The 11,244-nt window shown below is 46.7% G+C and overlaps 1 long non-coding RNA gene across 1 annotated transcript; it reads right to left on the bottom strand.

The window, feature by feature from the left end:
• Positions 1-1,144: 1,144 nt before the first annotated feature.
• Positions 1,145-8,693, bottom strand: LOC144949474 (uncharacterized). Its single transcript, XR_013640279.1, has 3 exons — positions 8,592-8,693; positions 6,796-6,921; positions 1,145-1,179 (listed from the first exon to the last, which is right to left on the bottom strand). It is a non-coding gene; the product is annotated as an uncharacterized LOC144949474 (long non-coding RNA).
• Positions 8,694-11,244: the final 2,551 nt, after the last annotated feature.

The raw sequence follows: 11,244 nt of genomic DNA, 5'->3' as shown, positions 1-11,244 counted from the left end.
CAGAATCCTAATCCAAGTGTGAACATTTCTCATAAAAATATAATCCCAACTCCCTCTATGGTGGTGTTCTGCCGATTCTATCCTGGCCCGTCGTGGAAGTCGTCCCGTTTGCTCACTCGTGCCAGGCGAGCCGGCGCAGCACAAGACTCTCACGATCGAGAGGTACCCGCACAGCCCTGCGCTCAATCCACTTCTGGCCGAGAACCGACTCACGCCTTGTGGCGTCGTGGGAACTATTTTTCCATACTTCGCTACGCTGGTCAGTGTGGGTTGTGGACGGCAGGGAACACAGATGTGGAAGCAAAGACGGGTTGGTCAGGTGTTGTATGTACTGTGTGTTGAGCTTCTTTCGCACCGTACGTAGCCAACCGTGCTAATCATAGGTGTGGTCAGACGCAGGATACGGACATCAGCTCTAATGTGTGGCTTTTTAATGGAAGCGTGTGTAGAAAAACTCAGTTAAGGGCTCACCTCAGCACGCAGACGAACACCAGCAGGGTGACCAGAGTGACCGATAACCCGAACACCAGCAGGGGAATTCGGTTCGCCTTTGTAAACAAACGCTCGAAATCACCTGCGTACAAACAACAGCCGGGGGTCAGAGTCACGGTTCAGCAAACTCTTGAAAGCGACGCCTCGGATGTGGACAGCGACGTCATATCACGGCATATTGTGCACTTCTACTTGGTCTCGCCTTCACACAGCTCACTCACGTCTTGGCAGAGACTAAGAGTGGCCACGCATCCAGTGTGAAGGAGGAGAGCCACTTTGTCATCACGCTGGAGGCCGATATCTTTTTCCTTGAGCTTTGTTACTCACAAACTCCTGAGTCTCAACTCTGTTTCAGGAGGCTCCTGCCACGTTATCGCTGTCGGGGGGCGAAATCCCACCGAGTAGCTTTCAGGTGATTTATTTTCAGCGTTGGGATATGTTCGCCAATACCAGTTGCATTGTATGGTTTTTGTTAGCGATGGGAGTAAACCAGATAACACGGAGGAATCCCATGCAGAACAGGGGGAGAGAATACAAACTCAACACAGAGGGTTTATGTCCACAGTCTGGACTTGTGATAGTGTTGATGTGGACTATACGCACTGCAGTGTGAATGAACGTCACCTTCGATTGTTGGCGATGTATTGCTGGGCTGGCTGGTTGTGCTGCGTACTGTAATTGTTTCCTCTATAACACAAAAACACCAATATTTGCGTGCGACAATGGTACAGTAGCAGATTGATTGCTCTAAAGAAATAGAAAAAAACATTTCGATTGAAAGCTTTCGTGACTGCAGGGATTCATCTTCTTGGTTCTTTCGGTAAAGTCACGTAGAATGGAAATAATAAAATAATAAAATAAACCAATAAAATAATTCTCACGACGTTTCGGCCACAACGCAAGTAACCTGGTCTTCACCTAAGGACGGCTACTTGCGTTGTGGCCGAAACGTCGTGAGAATTATTTTATAATGTTTTATTGTATTATTTTATTATTTCCATTCTACGTGACTTTACCGAAAGAACCAAGAAGATAGAAAAAAACTGTTTTGCACGTGAGTTTTCCAATAATAAAAAAAAAATTGGTAGAAAATAAGCTTTCAATGCGCACACTTTTATTTGTACTCAAAATTAGAAAATAAATTATTTTGATATTATTTGGGTCTTTCGGTAAAGTTACGTAGATAGAAAAAATAACAATAAAATAATAAAAATAAAGTGAATAAAAAATAATAAGAATATTACGATGTTTCCATCGCAACACAAGCAATCATCATCAGGAGAAAAAAAATGTTGACCCCGGAAACAATCTAATTTGGTTTGCTCTATAAAAGAGGGTGGCCTGCATAAATACAAATGTCGAAATTAAGCCACCAAATTTTGTAGCACATCAACATTTGTTCCTGCAAATAAAAGTGTGTGCTTGTTGTTTTACATTGTTGTTGTTGCTCTCGCTATGAGGAAGAGGGCTGCTAAACAGCCACTGGGGCGCCATGACCAGCGGTGACATTCGCGTCTCTTTCACTGCTCACAGGCTGCCCAGCAACATCCGCTGTCGTTGAACCAGACGTTTACCGTCGTAGGTGGGCATGACCATTCGTGATTTTAAAAAGGGGGGGGGGAGGGGTAAAATGTACGATTACACTGTGTAACAAATTGTATTTCTTTTTGTTCCTGGGTAGTAATTGTTATTTCCTAATTGCTTATGCCTCAAAAGTAGAGAAAATGCCTATTATTCCCCACAAACTTTGCTTTTGTGACCAGGACAGTGATATTTTGAAATGTACCTATTTTTCAGAACATTCCAGATAGATTCAGTGCCGAGTAAACTTGGAGTAACTTCTAGAACATTCTAGAACTGTCCAGTAATATAAATAGTAGTATAAATACAGGGGCCTTAAGCCCACCAGTTCAGTTTAGTTCCAGCTGCCTAAGTGGATACATATCTGCATTTTTCTGAGATGGCATCAGGAGGCTGCAATCATCTGGCAAACGCATTTTGCGATGTCTGCGACCAATTTATCAAGACAAGAGCGAAAACGTACTCTGTGGAAGCATCTGCTAAGATGTGTGAGGCCGACAAGGCATATTTCGGCATGCCTGTCGGGGATCAAGACAAACCCTGGGCACCTCATTTCACCTGCGAGCAATGCAAAAAAAACTCTGGAAGGTACGATGTACAATTTTTGCTTGGAATTTTAGGTTATAAAATTTGTAAAATAAAAATTATGTTTAACAATTTTCAATGTAATTGAAAAAATATATAAAGTATGAAAAATGTTGCGAGAATCTCTTACACATTAGGTCATGGGTGAAATACATGTATTTTTGTAGGATGGTACAGAGGGGAAAAGAGAGCCATGAAGTTCGCTATCCCAAGAATTTGGCGGGAACCCACTGACCACTCAAGCAACTGCTACTTCTGCATGGTGGACCCTTCCAAACGTCGGACTGGCAAGAATGCACCTGCTATCACGTATCCGGACCTTCCTTCATCCATCACCCTGGTGCCACACTGCCATGAGCTCCCCGTACCCACTCTTCCGGAGAGAGAGCAGCCGTCTTTAGAAGAGAGCAGCAAGTCAGAGAGCGAGGAAGACGTTGTAGATCCAGATGACAATTTCAGAGGTGGAGCTGAGGAGAGAAGCCCATACTGCCCCAACCAAAAATACCTCAACGACTTGAACAGAGATCTTGGTCTCACAAAGTCCAATGCCGAGCTTTTGACGTCTAGGCTCAAGCAGTGGAACTTGTTTGATGACAGTGTGCAAGTCGCAGATCAGAGGAAGCGTCACCAACCATTTTGCAGCCTCTTCACTCGTCAAGATGGGCTCTGCTTCTGCCACAATGTGACCAGTCTGTTCGAGCCAATCGGAATCGCCTGTAACCAGAATGAGTGGCGCCTCTTCATTGACAGCTCATCCAGGAGCCTGAAAGCCGTGCTGCTCCATAATGGCAACAAGTACCCGTCTCTTCCCCTGGCTCACTCGGTGCACCTCAAAGAGGATTACTTCAAAATGGTGGCATTCTTGATGGGTCTCCAAGTCGGTTTTACCAAGTTTCCCAGCTATCTTTGCCTTTCGGACAGCAGGGACACCAAGGCGCTCTACCACAGGCGGGACTGGCCACAGCGGACCGGTTTTTCTGTGGGGAGGAACAACGTCAAGTGGGAGCCACTGGTGGACCCCCGGAAGGTGCTGATGCCACCACTGCACATGAAATTGGGCCTTATGAAACAATTTGTCAGAGCTGTAGATAAGGAGTCGGCAGCCTTCAAGTACCTTAAATACTTCTTCCCTAAGCTGTCTGAGGCAAAGGTTAAAGCCGGTGTCTTCGTCGGACCACAGATAAAGAAGATCCTGGAGTGCAATGAATTCCCCAAGAAGCTCACTATTAAGGAGAAAGCAGCTTGGAACAGCTTTGTCGCAGTGGTTCGTGGCTTCCTGGGCAATCACAAGGTCGAAAACTATGTGGAGCTAGTTGAGACTCTAGTGAAGAACTACGGCACAATGGGCTGTAGGATGTCCCTCAAAGTCCATATTCTTGATGCTCATCTTGATCAATTCAAGGAGAACATGGGAGCGTACTCGGAGGAGCAAGGCGAGCGCTTCCACCAGGATATACTGGACTTTGAATGCCGCTACCAAGGACAGTATAACGAGAACATGATGGGAGACTACATTTGGGGGCTGATTTGTGAATGTGATTTACAATATAATTGTAAATCTCGAAAAACTATTGACTTCTAACTCTTGTGTAGTAATTTTTGTATTACTTTAGTATAAAAACATGTTAATTTTGATTAATGTTGTTTTTTCTGTCTTTATGTGAACAAAATACATAAATTCGCCCGTTTTATCATTGAAAATAGGTACATTTCCAAATATCACTCTCCTGGTCACAAAAGCAAAGTTTGTGGGGAATAATAGGCATTTTCTATACTTTTTAGGCATAAGCAATTACGAAATAACACTTACTACCCAGGAACATAAATTGTGTTACATAGTGTTATTAATGATTAAAATATAGTTAAAACACGAAAAGGACCACGATGGGCAGGACCTGGACCGGTAATTAAATCTTGAATTGTCACGCAAGGCGAGTCTGTGTAGAAATTTTCAGCTCGTTCGGCTTCGTAGATCTGAAGATATTAAGTGTCAAAGATTATTAACAGAAGAGCAATTAGTGGCTAGAGAATAAATCAGGTCCAATTGGTTCTACATGCAGAGAGGGCTTATCAGTCTTCATCGGTGTGAATGATGAACCTCGCAGATGATGGGTCTTATCAACCAATGAGCTGGGAGCATTAAATAGCCAGGGGAAGTTACATACAGGGTGCTTCAAACAAACGTTAACACTTCTGAGAATTTGCAACAACACCACAAGAAATGTGCCTCCAGACTCTGGAGACCACCTGGAGAAGATTCCAGTCACGTGTTGACAACGATGGCAAACAAGTGGAGACTCTTTGACTTTTTGAAGCTATTAACATACATTTGTTATCATGTTACAGTGTGTTATCCGGTTTATTTCCCATTGAAAACGATAGTTCCATATCAATGGCAACATTTTTTTGAGGCACCTTGTATATAAAAAGAGGCCCAAGTCTGCTTAATGAGGACTCCCTGGGGGAGAGAGGTTGCAGCAACTGGAGCACGGCATATTCTTTGGTTCTTTCGGTAAAGTCACATAGATAGATAAAATGATAATAAAAGTAAATAAAATAAAAATACGTTTCGATCACAACACAAGCGATCGTCTTCAGGAGGAAAAAGGGGGAAGGTCACTGAAGGCAACTGTTTTTAAAGATTTCAAAAATGGGCGTGGCACAAGCTTCTGGTGTCAGAGCGAAGGTGCCCTGGGGTCAGAGAGTACCAAGGTGAAGCACGGAAGGTGACAACATACAACAAGTTATGACTTAAAGAGTTTGTACCCATCCTCTCTGTTGAAATTGTGTCTGTGTCTGTATATATGGATGGCTTCATGAACGAATATTTGTTGATAGCTAGTGAGCTTGCAACGTACCATCGTCTTAGAGAAATCAATTTCGTGTGAGCCAGTCGCATTAAAACAATGATCAGCCACAGCCGAGGTATTGGTCCTACCGTGTTTCAAATCTGCCTTATGCTCACGAACACGGTCCGAGACATGTCGCTTAGTTTCCCCAATGTAACTACTGCCGCAGATACAGCTTCGTTTGTTGACGCTGGGATATTGCATGTCAGGGATCTCGTCCTTCACAGATGGGATCAGATCACGAATTTTACGTAGTGTTAAATCGAACCTGGATCTTGTGTTTGTTCATGATTTTGGATATCTTTTTGGTGATCCCTGCTATGTATGGCAAGGTGATGGTTTTGATTGGATCCTCAAATGGCTCCTTCATCACGGTTGGGGTGATGGCTTTGCAGAACTACGAACCAGGAGGACATCAGGTGGCTAGCCAGGGACAACGGCCAGCAGAGAGGCGTTGGCGTTATAGGAAGAACGAGGCAGGGAGATTAAGTAAACTTCTACCCCCACTATAAACATGTAGGGTGTCTATGGGTAGAGGGAGAGCCTACTAGGAGGGTTCCCTCTGTTTCCAGGCAGCTTGGTGGGGCAGCCAACTGAGGAGCAGTGGCGAACAAGCACGGGAGTGGAATAGCGCGGCTCGGAGTGCCGGCCTTGGGTGTCCTACTACTACGGTGTCCTGGGAGGAACTATGCTAACAGTTTTGTGCGGTATAGAGTTGCGGTAATACTGACAGTCTTGTGTGCGCACACATCGCGTCGCAGTGTTGAGCTACACTTCCGTGTTGAGAGTCTGTCTTCTGAACGTGGGTGTTTTGCTGAGAGATGCTCACAGAAGCAGTAACTTTAGACACATGGCGATGGTCGCACAGAACGGTGTGACAATAACTATGCTTGTGCAAGGTGGGACTTTAGCTGGTGCACAGAAGTACGCTACAACGAGTTGTCCAGGGGCTTTCAAAGTCTCACACAGTCGATTCGGCCCTATATGTAGGTAATGCTAACACCAGGCTACCGATGTCCAAGAATGAGAGACTCGGGCGGTGTTTGTATGGATAAACATAGAACCGTGTGAGTTGGCACCAGGGTGGTGCGACTCCTTCCCTGATGCCGTGTCTTCGAGTTGGGACTCTGCCCTTCTATTTCTGTAATATCACGGGTTGAGCTCTATTTATAGTGACCTCAGATCGCTAACTCGCATCCCACCCGTACTGACTCAACACGTCCTGATTTTTTTATATTTGATACATGAACCGAGGGTAAGGGTCCAGAGGACCTCTAATGGGCTTTACCTGCAATCTTGGTTATGACAGTGATGTTGACTCCACGCACTGCTGTCTGTTGGAACGTTACACCTTTTGATGACAATGCGTTGCTATTCTGTATGGTTGTGTTGGTTCTTCCTGCAGTTGATGTCTCTGTAAAAAAATAACAATTTATGTCATTGTGCAGAATGTAGGTAACAAAAAATAAACAATCCCACATGTCTGTCCAGAAACATACAAATTCGACATTTTCTACGCTTCTGTCAACCACATGGCCTTCTGGAAGAACAACGTCAACAGCATTCGTTCAATGCAAGCAAACTCTGGTGCAGTTTCTGCTTACAGTGCTTCATCAGCAGAGTCAGGCTCGCTTGACCCAACGCTGGTGAAACATCGCGACCTATCCAGTCACATGGGGTTACACCGGCAGTCTGCAAATGTGCAGTGCGAAGTCTTGTCTCCACCTTTTGTAACGATGTTTGTGTTCCTAGAAATGGGGTCACATGCTGGTGGAATGAACGAACGCACACAGAGGAAGGTGAAGATGGTTGATAAAAAAAAATGTTATTCTGATAATAGATAACGTGGTGATAGCAATAATGACGACGTTGACAATGATAAAGATGATAATTAAAAGATATTGACACAGTGAAGGTATGCTGATGATGAAGGTAAAGATGGCAACTGTGAAGATGATATTGATAAAGGGATATTTTAAATCCACGATCCTCATTTATTCTGAGCACTTTACAGAGGCTTCTATGTTTGGCCAATTCCCTTTTAAAGCATCGTCAGCCATGTTATATCCCATCTGTTGGATGAAGACTTCCTCAAGTCAACGCAATTCCACACTGTCTCAAGATGCAACAATCCACCAAGCTCCCCCACAAGCCAATTTCTTTGCTCCATCACCACGGTGGATGTACCGCTCGGGCATGAGCCACCCCCGTGCGGCCATCAAACCCCCCGTAACCATGGCGTGTACTGCCCAAGCCCATCTGCTCTCTTGACGGTCAATACGACGTTTCTTGCATGTTCTCCAATTCACGTTCTCTCTCTCTCTGTCATCCCAAGTCTGCACATTTCCTACGCCTCATGCACTGATTTGAAGAGTTATCATATGCAGGAGCTTGGGATATGTACGGTGCAAAGGAAGTTTAACATGCAACAGGCCGATGTGCACATCTCCTTCGTTAATGGGAAATGCAAAGACAAGCCTGATTAGTGCGATTGTGGCCCTGCAACCCAAACTGTGGACCATGTAAACCCATAGACACGTCGAGATACATAGAGATGCATTAAAGACACAGGCCACAGTATTGCAATTGTGGGCATACAACCCACATGTTGGACCATGTAACAATCCATTGTGGTCCGCACTCCCTTAACAGAGAAAGAGGAATGGGAAAACGACTCTAACTCGACTGAAGTCCGTTTAACACGCAGTAGGCTTTCGCGACCAATATCATCCATAAGAGGTTTTTGGGTTAGATCGCGTAAATATATAAATGTGTTGTTAAAACCCGCCACCACGCGACACAGCCAGCTAGTAAGGGTTGTCACGTAAACAGAACTTGCCAATTGGTCACTAGTACAGCACTAACCGGTGTGTATATTTACGCGATCGAACCCAAAAACCTCCATTATCTACCAAAGTCGTCTCGTCGTGACCAGCAGCAGACCGCGATTTGGCATCCGGCTCATGAAGATTGCTGTGATCGTGCTGCTTCATTCTCGTAATAAAGTATTTTTTTAAAAACCGGCAAGGATTCTGTTTCTTCACATTCCATAAATGAAACAAGCAAGTGTGTGCTAACGCTTACCACTCGTGTTGTTACCACGGTCTTGCCCATTCACAGCGGCCAGCCACAGACACCACAGAACACACAACTTGAAGATCATTTTGGCTCTCGCAGGTCTTTGACTCGAGCTGAGGACAGAGTTGAGAGAGCAGATGATCGAGGGCACCGCTACCATGTGGCTGCAGCGAAGAATATGGTGTGGTCAAGCCGAGGCGTGTTCTCTTCAAAAGTTGCAGAGGGCGTTTGTTTCCACATTAAAAAAGGAACTGTTGACTGTAGTTTCAGCATATCGGCTAAAAATTGGTTTCCTAAACCCTGGGTGTATGCGGATAGTTTCCCCATGGGACCACCACTGTGGGTTCTCTTCAAGGTGATGCTTGTTTTTCATTGCCCTCAGTGCGATGAAGGACCGAGTCGCGTGCGATCCAGGAGTTTGAAGTGAACTTGTTTCTGCGACCAGCGGGAAGGATGCTGGCTCAGTTCGCTACCGGCAGCCCTTGGGGTGGGGGCTCTACCCGGCACTGAGTCGGCTCAGGGAAGACGGCGCAGTGGAATTTGTTTTCCTTGCCGAGCCGTGCCGTGCCGAGCCGCGCTCTCGCCTGGTCCCAGTGTGGCGACATCAGAGAGTGTGCAAGCGGCACCAGTGCCGGGCACTGGCGTCACTCGGTTCACCTCCCACGGCCGTGCTTTATTCTATTCATTTGTAAACTGCGAAAAATCACACGGATCAAATGCAGTCGTAAACAACATTAACTGTGAGAGCAGCAGCATGTCTGTGTGGCTATGGGAAGGAAAGGGACGGACTCAGGAGAGGCTGAGTCTGCCTGGGGAAGAAGTGTGACTGGGGAAGTGTCACGACTCGAGGTATCTTCCCTCACTGTCAGCGACGCCCATAACTCGCTGATCGATACAAATAGTCGCCCAGGGTGGGTTTTGCTGTTTGCATTTACACACTCCGTGCGTACGAGAGGCGAAATAGCGGTGCCAGGTGAACTGGAGATGCGTCTCGGGTGCTAGAGCGGACGATATCATGCATGAGCCCCCAAAACGTCTCTAACGCCTAAACATCGTGATTCACAATTCTGACAGCTGCCGATGATACTGGCTGTAATTACTGGCTGTAATTGCCAGTGAAACACCCGCACTCAAATGTTCCATGTGTGTGGATCGCTTCCCCATGAATGCGTCCATGGTGGTGCTGCTGAAGCGGTCAGATATTGGCACGTTTATGAATCACGTGACAACTCTATTAAGATTCCGTGTCGGGTGGAGGGAGGCTTTACAAGACAAATGTTATGCGATCTGACTCACTACATGGACGAGTCGTAACTGTGGTGCCAAGGCCTCGGAGCAACTCTGCAAGCGCTGCGACTCCTCCCCTGGCCCCCACATTGTGAGCACACACACGCAGCGCACACAGTCTCCTGGCGGGGGATTGCCTGGCACGACGGGTTTTAATCCAAAGGGTCCCTAGGAGGAAAGTCCCACGGTTTCCCGGTGCCAGGAGATTGGCCGGCCCTCGCAGGACAGGTCACATTGCGGTGCCCCTGAGTTGGCCTAAAATTGTATGGGTGCAAAAAGGTTCACCAAGCCAGCCGCAATGAGTCATTCACGACCTCGAGGGGCTGGGGGTAGAATATTAAGCGAGAAGAGCAGACCATGAGGTCAGGGGATCGCAGCGCCACGACCTACCCTGACCCCCAGACCGAATACACACTCGCAGGGTATGTATTCGCCAGCCGGGCGTCCTTCCAGATTAACCAGGGTGAGTAATAAATTAATGAGTACGGATGGACAGAGGATAGGTCGCAGAAGCACCTGCCGCAGCGCTCCATGCACGGGAAAAAACGGGCGATAATCACAGGTAGGCGCACGATTGGCCGCGCAGTATAACGTGACCCCGAGCTTTTGAAGTCAAGGGGATAAAAAGTAGACTGGGACCATTCAAAAGAGACTCTTCTTCAACATCTTGGTCGCCACGACCCCCCCCCCCCCTGCCGTCCTGCCTCCTGGAGCCGCTCGCGGCATCTGTGTGATGCCAGCGAGTGCCACCACGAGGCATTGGTAGGTGAAGTTTTCTCTCGTCCTTCTCCCTCCGACTCTCACAGCGTCCGTGCGACGCCGTGAGTACAGCTACGGGGTACGTAGTAGGCGTTTGAGTATCTGGGGACTTGGGCAGCAGTAGGCTATAGGCTCTTCTCACCAAATATTCACTCCGGTTAGTGCGGGATTTGTGTCGGCCCGATCACTCGTTCGGCGGGGGCCCGGTGGGGGCCAGCCGACGAGATGGCGACGAGATGGAGGAGGGAGCGGAACGGATGGACGTCGGGCCCCATATCACCTTGTGGTGATGCGTTGGCAGCGGTGCATGGGCACAGGTAACAACAAACTCAGCAAGTCATGTCTGTAACACTGTGGCCTTAACACGTAGACGTATATAATATGCGACGTTTATGGCAATTATCCTTTCTCATAACACACAAATTATTCAATCGATATGAAGAATGGATTAATGTATGTTCCCCTGTGTTCTTACTACCTAAATATAGTTACGTATAATCTATAGTTAAATCTGTCCAATGCTGGGATATATTATTCTACTCTCATGGGAAGCCGTGCATGGCTGGGCACATAATCCATAAAACGAGGAAGTGTTATTAATCGCACCCTGTAT

The sequence above is a fragment of the Lampetra fluviatilis genome, chromosome 54, assembly GCF_964198595.1.
Source record: "Lampetra fluviatilis chromosome 54, kcLamFluv1.1, whole genome shotgun sequence".
Lineage (NCBI taxonomy): Eukaryota > Metazoa > Chordata > Hyperoartia > Petromyzontiformes > Petromyzontidae > Lampetra > Lampetra fluviatilis.
This window is presented reverse-complemented; position numbering and strand designations above follow the sequence as displayed.